At 40.4% G+C, this 9,606-nt stretch overlaps 1 pseudogene; it reads left to right on the plus strand.

The window, feature by feature from the left end:
• Nucleotides 1–7,866: 7,866 nt before the first annotated feature.
• Nucleotides 7,867–8,301, plus strand: LOC110148415 (small ribosomal subunit protein eS25-like; annotated as a pseudogene).
• The last annotated feature ends 1,305 nt before the right edge of the window (nucleotides 8,302–9,606 follow it).

The following is a 9,606-nucleotide window of genomic DNA, read 5'->3' on the forward strand; positions in this document are numbered from 1 at the left end:
CTTGGTGGCAGATATGTGCCTTATTCAATGTTGTGATTCCATGCAGCCCTCAAGAGAAAGCATTGCACAAAACAGGATCCAACACTTAGAGAAGCTGCTCTATCTGCAGCTCAGGCTATATAAGTGAGTTGTGGATGTCACTCAGATCGGATGTAGTATTTGCAATTCAATGTGAGCTCTTAGGAAAATAGCTCTTATTAGGCAGGGATTTTTGTGAATCATTAACAGGCATCAGCAGTACTAGGGATTAAATTTAAGAGTATTTCAGTTATAAAATTCAAAGGCTCTCTTAACCAAAATATGTATATCCCAGACAAGTGCACCTGTTGATCATCACAATGACCACAGGTGAATTTTAAAATTCATCCCTTAGTTAGAAGATATGTGAAGCCTTGCCACTTCAAGTGTGAACCAGAGACCAACAGCATGGTTCAACCCAGGAGCTTATTAGAAATGCAGAATATCAGTGTACCCTTCAGACCCAGTGAATCAGATCTGCATTTTAACAAATATATACAATGGAAGTTTAGACGCTCCAGTCCAAATGTTCAAATGGATAATTATTAAATTTTAAATATTCATTTGATTCCATTTATTTGGACATATATTTATGTCAAGATATATTATGTCCATCTATTTATCAAATGGGCACATTGTTTAGTATATTTAGTAGGATTGAAAATCTGGAAGTTAATTGAATGTAATATGAACACAAAATTAAAAAGGAATTAAAATAACATCAAATCACTGTTTCTTACATTTTGCCTTCAGCTTTCCAAAAAGCAGCACAGAAAAACTGTTCAGGAATGGGGAACACCAGCTATCTAGTGGTTGCTAAAATTTCTCTTCTCATGAAAAAATGAATAAAAACACTAAATATGGACATGACAGGGTTGGAAGTTGAGTGGTGGCTTCCCAGGTGGGGCTCATGAAATCCAAATTGTTTGATTCAAGTCTTCAAGGGAAACAGAAGCTTGTCTATAACCTCTGAGGAGAGATCCAGAAGACCCCTAAAAAGAGGGAGAAATATGGTCTTCCTGCCACACTGACACCCTTAATTATGGCTTTTGAGCTTTTGATGTTCTGACACATAAATAGCTAAAAATTTGCTTTTTCATTTTGTGCACTTGTAAGTTGGAAATGTCATCAAGTTTCATCAAGACTGAAATGGGGTCCAATTTGCTAAAAATGCCTCATGCATAAGGAAGCTGTGTGCTCTCTTTCACATGGGAGTCAGCCTGCACAATGCATTATGCACCTCGAGCTGGAAAGATCTCGATATGCCACTCAAATACTGAAAAGGAGGGAGCAGTCACACGTCAGGGTCTTTGCCCTTTCAGGGGAGGGCTGCTCTTATCCCTCAAATATTCAATCCCCCAATAAAACGGTTCTGTGTACTCTTTATACAAGTACTGTGTATAAATTATGCAATACACAGACAGCTTCCTCTGATTCATTATTTCTGAAACAAAGACCATTGTTCTGCCATAGCGCACCCCCAAACAAAGGCAGGCAAGCCAGTGGCAAAACTAACTGCTGTCTTATATCCCTTTTACCTTTAACAAAGTATAAAAGCAATAACTTCTTTCCTAAACAGTGGGAAAGCAAAGCGAATTAGTCCAAGGAAAGACCACGGCCTTAGAATTTCACCTTATCTTTTTCAACGGGATTCCATTCCCCTTGATTCTGTCAAGAGTCTCTCTGAGATTCTAGGTCTAGTAACGAACTTTGAGAAGTGTTTGAGTCACTCTCCTAGATGAGCGTTAGTGACTCAGTCATGTCCAATTGTTTGCGACCCCATGGACTGGAACCCGCCAGGGTCCTCTGTACATGGAATTTTCCAGGCAAAAATACTGGACTGGGTAACCATTCCCTTCCCTAGGGTATTTTCCCACTAAGGGATTGAACCATAGTCTCCTGCACTGCAGGCGGATTCATTACCATCTAAGCCACCAGGGAAGCCCCAACTCTCCTGGGTAGACAAGTTTTTATTTACTTCTCCAATATTGATTCTTTTTCCTTCTGCTCTTCCTCTGAATCCACACATAATCACTATTCTATATACTCATCATGTGATTCAGGATACTGAGAACCTACAGCAAAGAGTCTGTTGCCCAGTAACTCACATTGAAAGGAACAAGATCATAAAGTTGTCAGATTATTTCCCACTGGGACCCCGTATCTGAAAGACAGGAACCTGGAAAGCAGGCTTTTCAACCCACCCACAGTCAAAGATAAGCACCCAAGGTGTTGGCATATGGCTTGATGTACTACCAAAATTTCTGTGAAACTCTTCTTGCATCCAAAAACTCCTTACAATTCTTCATTTTATTTCTCAATGTATCTGTTTATTTTAAAGATTTTCTAAAAATATTTTAAGCTCCCTGCCACAAAGAATAATTGGCACTTGTTAAAGGTTGCTCATGCTTTCAAACACAGCCTGACCCAGCTCTTCCCACCATGGGATTGCTCATACCCTTGTCTCCACACTGAAAGGTGTGGAGTGATCTGAGTGATCACACAAAGGTCTGAGTGATCACAATAGTTTTAAATGTTACATTTTACCCAGTGCTTTTATGTTGATCAGCATCATCAAAACATTAATCGTCAACATTAATTAAATAAATACTGTATGTCAGGTATTATGCAAACTCTTTACACACACACTCTCACTTAACAGTTAAAAGGCACTGTTTATTTCTCAATGTACAGATATAGAAACTGAAGCTTAAAAAGAAGAAAAGTTGAATAACTAGTACTTAGTTGCACAGCCAAGAAAATCAGGATTTCGACGACTCCTACAGCTGGTAAAGTGAAATCCCTGTGCCCGACACACAGTGAGGCCAAACACCACCAACACATCAGAGTTGCAAACAGCGAAAGGTTTACTGAGGGCCCTGCAAGGAGATAGATGGCTCCTGCCTTAAAAACCCCAAAGTACCCAAAAGCTTTCAAAGTCCTTTCATAGGAAAGGTGAGGGAGGGGTATGGTAAGTGGCTGCAAACTGCTCACTTGGTGTGAGAGCCTTTGTCCTTGAGGTGAGTCATGGTCAGGGCACAAATGATCCCGCAAATTTCCACCAAACAGAAGTTACTCTCTGTTCTGACAAGAAAGGGCAAGGATCTCAAGGCACAACGTTCAACCTCTGAGGCCCAGGTCCTGGCTGAGAGGATGCAGATCTCAGTTAGCAGCTCCCTCAGGGCCGGTCCTCAGGCCCCGCCATCGCTGAGGCAACCAGGCAACCGGGACCTAAGACCCTCAGGACACTCAGGCCGCCCACACGGTGAGGGCAAGTCCCATAGACCATGTTCCAAGCAGACAACTGCTGCCATTAGGCCTCAGAGGTGAGGATGGGGGAGAGGTTCACCATGGCCTCAAGGTCTGGGCCCGGCCGGTGGGCAGACTTGGCAGGGGCTCTGGAATCCTACTGGACACAGGCCCCATCCTGTTCCCTGGGCCTTCAGCTCACCCACTGGCCAGAGGCCTGTGAGCTAGAGAGCTAGGGAGAGGCCAGGATCCATCTCTTACCTTACTCTCCACATCAGGACCACAGCTCTGCTGACTGTTGACAGACTAGCCCAGTAGGTACCTGTTTAACAGCTGGTCGAATCGGGGGCCCACTGCAGCACCAACCAGTGGCTGAGTGGGACCACTAGCCTTCACTATTTGACAGATGCTCACTTGGAGGAGGGGCCCATTACCAAGTCAACCAGTGGCTGAGTATGACCACTAATAGTCCCAAGGTAACCTTCCTGGCAACAGTACATGAACTGTGAAATTCCAGATATTCAAGCTGGATTTAGAAAAGGAAGAAGAATCAGAGATCAAACTGCCAACATCTGTTGGATCATTGAAAAAGCGAGAGAGATCCAGAAAAACATCTATTTCTACTTTATTAACTATGCCAAAGCTTTGACTGTGTAGATCACAACAAACTGGAAAATTCTTCAAGAGATGGGAATACCAGACCACCTGACCTGCCTCCTGAGAAATCTGTATGCAGATCAAGAAGCAACAGTTAGAACTGAACATGGAACAATAGACTGGTTCCAAATCAGGAAAGGAGTACGTCAAGACTGTATACTGTCACCCTGCTTATTTAACTTATATGCAGAGTACATCATGAGAAACGCTGAACTGGATGAAGCACAAGCTGGAATCAAAACTGCCGGGAGAAATATCAATAACCTCAGATATGCAGATGACACTGCCCTTATGATAGAAAGTGAAGAACTAAAGAGCCTCTTGATAAAAGTGAAAGAGGAGAGTGAAAAAGTTGGCTTAAAGCTCAACATTCAGGAAACTAAGATCATGGCATCTGGTCCCACCACTTCATGGCAAACAGATGGGGAAACAGTGGAAACAGTGGCTGACTTTATTTTGGGGGGCTCCAAGATCACTGCAGATTGTGACAGCAGCAATGAAATTAAAAGACCCGTGCTCCTTGGAAGAAATGTTATGACCAACCTAGACAGCTTATTAAAAAGCAGAGACATTACTTTGCCAACAAAGGTCCGTCTTGTCAAAGCTATGGTTTTTCCAGTAGTTGTGTATGGATGTGAGACTTGGACCATAAAGAAAGCTGAGCACTGAAGAAGTGATGCTTTTGAACTATGGTGTTGGAAAAGACTCTTAAGAGTACCTTGGACAGCAAGGAGATGTAATCAGTCCATCCTAAAGGAAATCAGTCCTGAATATTCATTGGAAGGACTGATGCTGAAGCTGAAACTCCAATGCTTTGGCCACCTGATGCGAAGAGCTGACTCATTCGAAAAGGCACTGATGCTGGGAAAGATTGAAGGTGGGAAGAAAAGAGGATGACAGAAGATGAGACGGTTGGATGGCATCACCGACTCAATGGACATGAGTTTGAGTAAGCTCCGGGAGTTGGTGAAGGACAGGGAAGCCTGGTATGCTACAGTCCATGGGATCTCAAAGAGTTGGACATGACTCAGTGACTGAACTGAACTGAACTGAACCTTCCTGGCAGTGCTGCAGTCCATGGGGTCGCAAAGAGTCAGCTGTGACTGGGTGACTGAACATCAGCAACAACAAACCTTCACCTGGCAATGAGACAACAAAGGCCGCGTGCTAAGGGCTGTGCGTGGCCACACTCTATCACACTGTGATATACTGCCTATTCATATTTGTTTCCCCACACTACTTGTAGAGACTTTATCAGACTCTCACATTCAAAAGAGGAAACCAATCCTTCCAGTTTCACATCATATACTGAAAGAGCAGCAGAAGTATCAATTCAGTATCTTCTGACTTTAAGATTTCCCATTCTACCACAGCTGCTAGTATCATTTCCAGTTTCACATTTCTAGAAATCATGATAGAAAAAAGCTTAAATGAATCAATGGAACATGAGGAAACTTGGAGTCCTTATTTTCATGTAAATCGTCTCAGAATGAAGGTCAAGACATAAAGATTCAATGACCTTAATTGTAAAAGAATTAGAAATTCCATTAGTAACTATCACAATTTAATAATGTTCATTTTTTGTAAGAATGGGTGATAGTTACAGGAAATTATAGCAACCTCTTAATTTCTAAGACTATTTTTTCAAGTGCATTTTCCTAGTTAAAGATTAGGTGACTTTTTCAGCTGCCAATAACAAAAAGGTTGAGAAAAAAAAAATTGCTATTAAGAAGTTTCCTATCTTCAGACTGCTTCTAACAGGAATGCACAGTGGTAAGTTCCCTGTCCCTAGAGGAACAGGTAGAAACTAGACAAACTTGTCAAGGATGGGACAGAAGAGATTCACAATCTTTTAGGTTGATAGACTTTTTGAGAATGTCATAACATTGAGAATGTCATGGACATTTTCCCCAGGAAAACACAGAGATGTGCAAAATTCTGCATATGGTAGGGTAAGAGGCTTTGCTCTGCCATGTCTATATGGCAGGCAATCACTTGGTTTGTAATGAATTTCATAAGTGTGGGTACAGAAAACAGTATGTTAACTAGGCAGGTTTTCCATGGGCTTCGGCTCATCTCCCTCCCTTCCCTCCCTCAACCTGGTCTCCAAATACCTATGGAAAAAGGCAGTTGCAATATGGCATATTTTGTATGGCCTACCAGATGATTTATTTATTATTTGTTCAACCAAGAGCTGTCACATAAAAAAATAAAATTTCTAAGTTCTGATGAATAAAATCAGAGGTTCAAGGTAACCATGGGCATTTCAAGAAAATACCAATTTGCTGAAGCTGAGTGAAGATCAAACCATGACTTTAGATGAGGCCATGCCACTTTGCCACAGACCTTATCACCATCTATTGTCATCCTCAGCCTTATTTACTAATTTACGTTTTTTATTTCATTATGCATTTCAGCTTGTGATCCCTGAAAGAGAAAAATCTTTTTTGGTCCAAAGTTTTCCAAACTGGCTCCCAAAGCAGCTGGCATGCTTCTGTTTAACCACAGTGCCTCTCAATAGAGATACACACAGCACTTAAGGGAGAGGAAAGAGTGAGCTTAGGGCCAAATCAAATGTGGGAGCGGAGAAACCTTTGACAAAAGTCTAAGGAACAACCAAATAGACCCATTAATTTTCAGTCCATATGCCCATTTCCTCCTGATGACCAGAAAGAGATGGTCATCTCCTGATGACCACTTAGTAAGCTTTTAGAGACCAGAGACAAGGTGCAGTTCTTTCAACCAGAAGCTTTCTCTCCAAGCCCACTGACTACGAGCTTGAACTTGGAGCTGTTCGTACAGAGACAGGAAAAGATTCTTCCTCCTTTGCCCAATTCACCTTGTGTAACAGAGCCCCCAGCTCACTTGTCAAGGAAAGAGGAAGGATCTGGAAAAGAGGTAGGGACGTGAAAAGGAGATGCTTCTCCAGGGGCATTTCCACTAAAATACAAATTGAGATTCCCAGAAAAACTCCAGAGGCACCTACAGAAATGATTACAAATAGTCCTCCAATTTCATAGAACTTTCATGTCAGTGCATTAGACATTGAAGATTTCAACAGAGTGTTTGGATGCCAGATTCAAGTGTTTTTACATCACGCGACGAGCAAACATCTGTGGCAGTTTCATGATGATTCAGTTACATTTCTCTGGATAGCAGTACATGGCCACTGATTTAAAGGTGTTACTGTTTCTTGGATCTTCCACATCGCAGGCAGACTCTTTACCAACTGAGGCATCAGGGAAGGTTGGTTCTCACCTTATTATTACTAAGAAGACAGAGGAGCAGAGAAAGATGAAATGCTGATGGCGGTAACAAAAACTGTAGATCTGCTCACCTTAATTCAAGTAAGACAAAGACAGAATCACTCAATAGCATTTCACCTCAACTGAATGTTCACTGGTCTTAGCTGTATATTAACTCTGAAGGCAAAGACCTAGTTTCAGAACATATAGGAAATACTGAAAATATATCAAAGAGAGAAACCAATGACTGTAATTAGAAAACTGATCATTTATTTCTAATACTCTAGCATTGGAACGCTGCCAGAATGTCATAATTTGTATTATAAACTCTCATAACTTATAAGCAGTAGTCAACTTTTCCATCTTCTCCATTTTGCCTACATTTCCAGGAAGGCATTAGGTATGACACCATAGAATTATAATTTTAGTTTTGTTATTAATGGTTTTTCAGTTTAATTCAAGCCACATAACAATTTCTGGTCTGTTTTTTCCTGTGTCAAATGAGGCATTCTATCATCCCAGAGATACTGGAAGGAGAAGATGCAATAGTGGATATCAAAATGTTTGGAAAAGGTAAAGTAAGATACTACTCAGATATATAAAGTGCTAGCAAGGCATGAGTGTGTTATGTAGACACCGCTTATTGTCTCACATAAAAACCTAACGAATGGGTTGCAGCTGCTCTCCCAGTTTCACTATGCTGCCCAAGGACAAGAAGAAGAAACATGCTGGGAACTTGGTAAATAAAGACAAAGGTCCAGTGAAAAAATCTGGGGATAAGGCCAAAAAGAAGTAGTAGTCCAAAGGCAAAGTCTGGGACAAGCTCAATTACCTAGTCTTGTTTGACAAAGCAAATATGACAAACCTCTGTAAAGAAGTTCCCAACTATAAGTTTATAACTCCAGATGTTGTCTCTGAGAGACTGAAGATCCATGGTTCCCTGGCCAGGGCAGCCTTTCAGGAACCCCTTAGTAAAGGACTTATTAAACTGGTTTCAAAGCACAGAGTTCAAGTAATTTACGCCAGAAACACCAAGGGTGGAGATGCCCCAGCTGCTAGTGAAGATGCAAGAACAGGTCCCACCAATGTTACATTTTGGAAAAAAAAAAAAGGAAAAAGCTTTATTAAATAAAAGGATAACTCATAAAAAGTTACCTTTTTTTCACAAAGACATTAAGACATATTTATTTTATTTTACTCTAAAATCATCTTTTAAAACTCCTTAAGTTCTCTTTTCATTAAACAATGCCCCTAATAGTCTCCCAGGTAACACAATCAAGATGCAATTTAGAAAACAAGTGATTACAAACACTTAATATTCATTTACTTCTTCCATCCTGTCATTTGTTATTGTAGCATTTATAGCTTTAAATATTAGTCCCATCTTATTTAGAACAACATTGAGAAGTGATGTTCATTTATCTATTTAAGAAAGGCAATTTGGAGGAGGGGTAGCTAGAGTGATAGCAATTTGTCATTAACAGCAGTTCTAATTAAATAACCTCATCTACACACGACTGCACCATCTTGTGCATTTTCCCTAAGACTAAGTATCTTCTAAACCATAATAATCCACCAGATCAAAAATTCAGCTGCTTATGAAAGTGAGAAAATAGTGATTTACATGTTACACTTTAAAAGCTTCATCAAAGCTGTAATAATTTTGTTGGATAAACAATGTGATTCTTGAAATTAATAAGAATTTCTAAATATGAACAATATGTACCCTGAGGAGAATATGATTTAACAAGGAACTGATAAATCATGTTGGGCAAATAATCTGCATACTAAAATGTGTGTAATGGAGACAGGGAATTAAATATTGAAACATGTAAATAATACACAGTTAGGTGTGTTGGGTCTTTTTCCTCCCCTTAGTTGGGTAAAATCCCAGCTTCACAATAATAGATGTCCCAGTGCAGGTCCTGGTCATTTATAAAAGAAAGAAAACAGAGTAAATTGACACGTATCCCAAATACAGATTCACACGAGGTAGGAAATAGTTGTTTAATGAGCTCCATTTGGAATAGATATCTGGTAAAGAATGGAGGAAAATAGCTGTGGAATTTTTTTCTAGACTTCCAAATCTGCATTTGGAGATCTTTCCTCTCAACTGAATAAGGGCCTTTGAAAACTGGAATCAATGTTGCAGGTCTAAAAGACCATGGTGATATAGAACTCAATGAAAATACTGCCAAGGCTAAATTAATTAGAATGTTTATATAGGACCTAAAATCTGTAGACAAGTGTTCTTGGTAGGCCATTCAGGAAGATCTTACCAGAGCTAGGTGACTAGGTGGGAAACCCATCAGACATTATTTTCTTCTTCATGATAATTATTTCTGGGAGGAGAAAACCTAAAAATTCTTCCCCAGTCTGCACAGGGAATGGTGCAAGTACAGATGTAAGGCATGGTGCAGGGAGGGAAAAACTTCCT

The sequence above is a fragment of the Odocoileus virginianus genome, chromosome 26 (genome assembly GCF_023699985.2).
Source record: "Odocoileus virginianus isolate 20LAN1187 ecotype Illinois chromosome 26, Ovbor_1.2, whole genome shotgun sequence".
In the NCBI taxonomy this organism is placed as follows: Eukaryota; Metazoa; Chordata; class Mammalia; order Artiodactyla; family Cervidae; genus Odocoileus; species Odocoileus virginianus.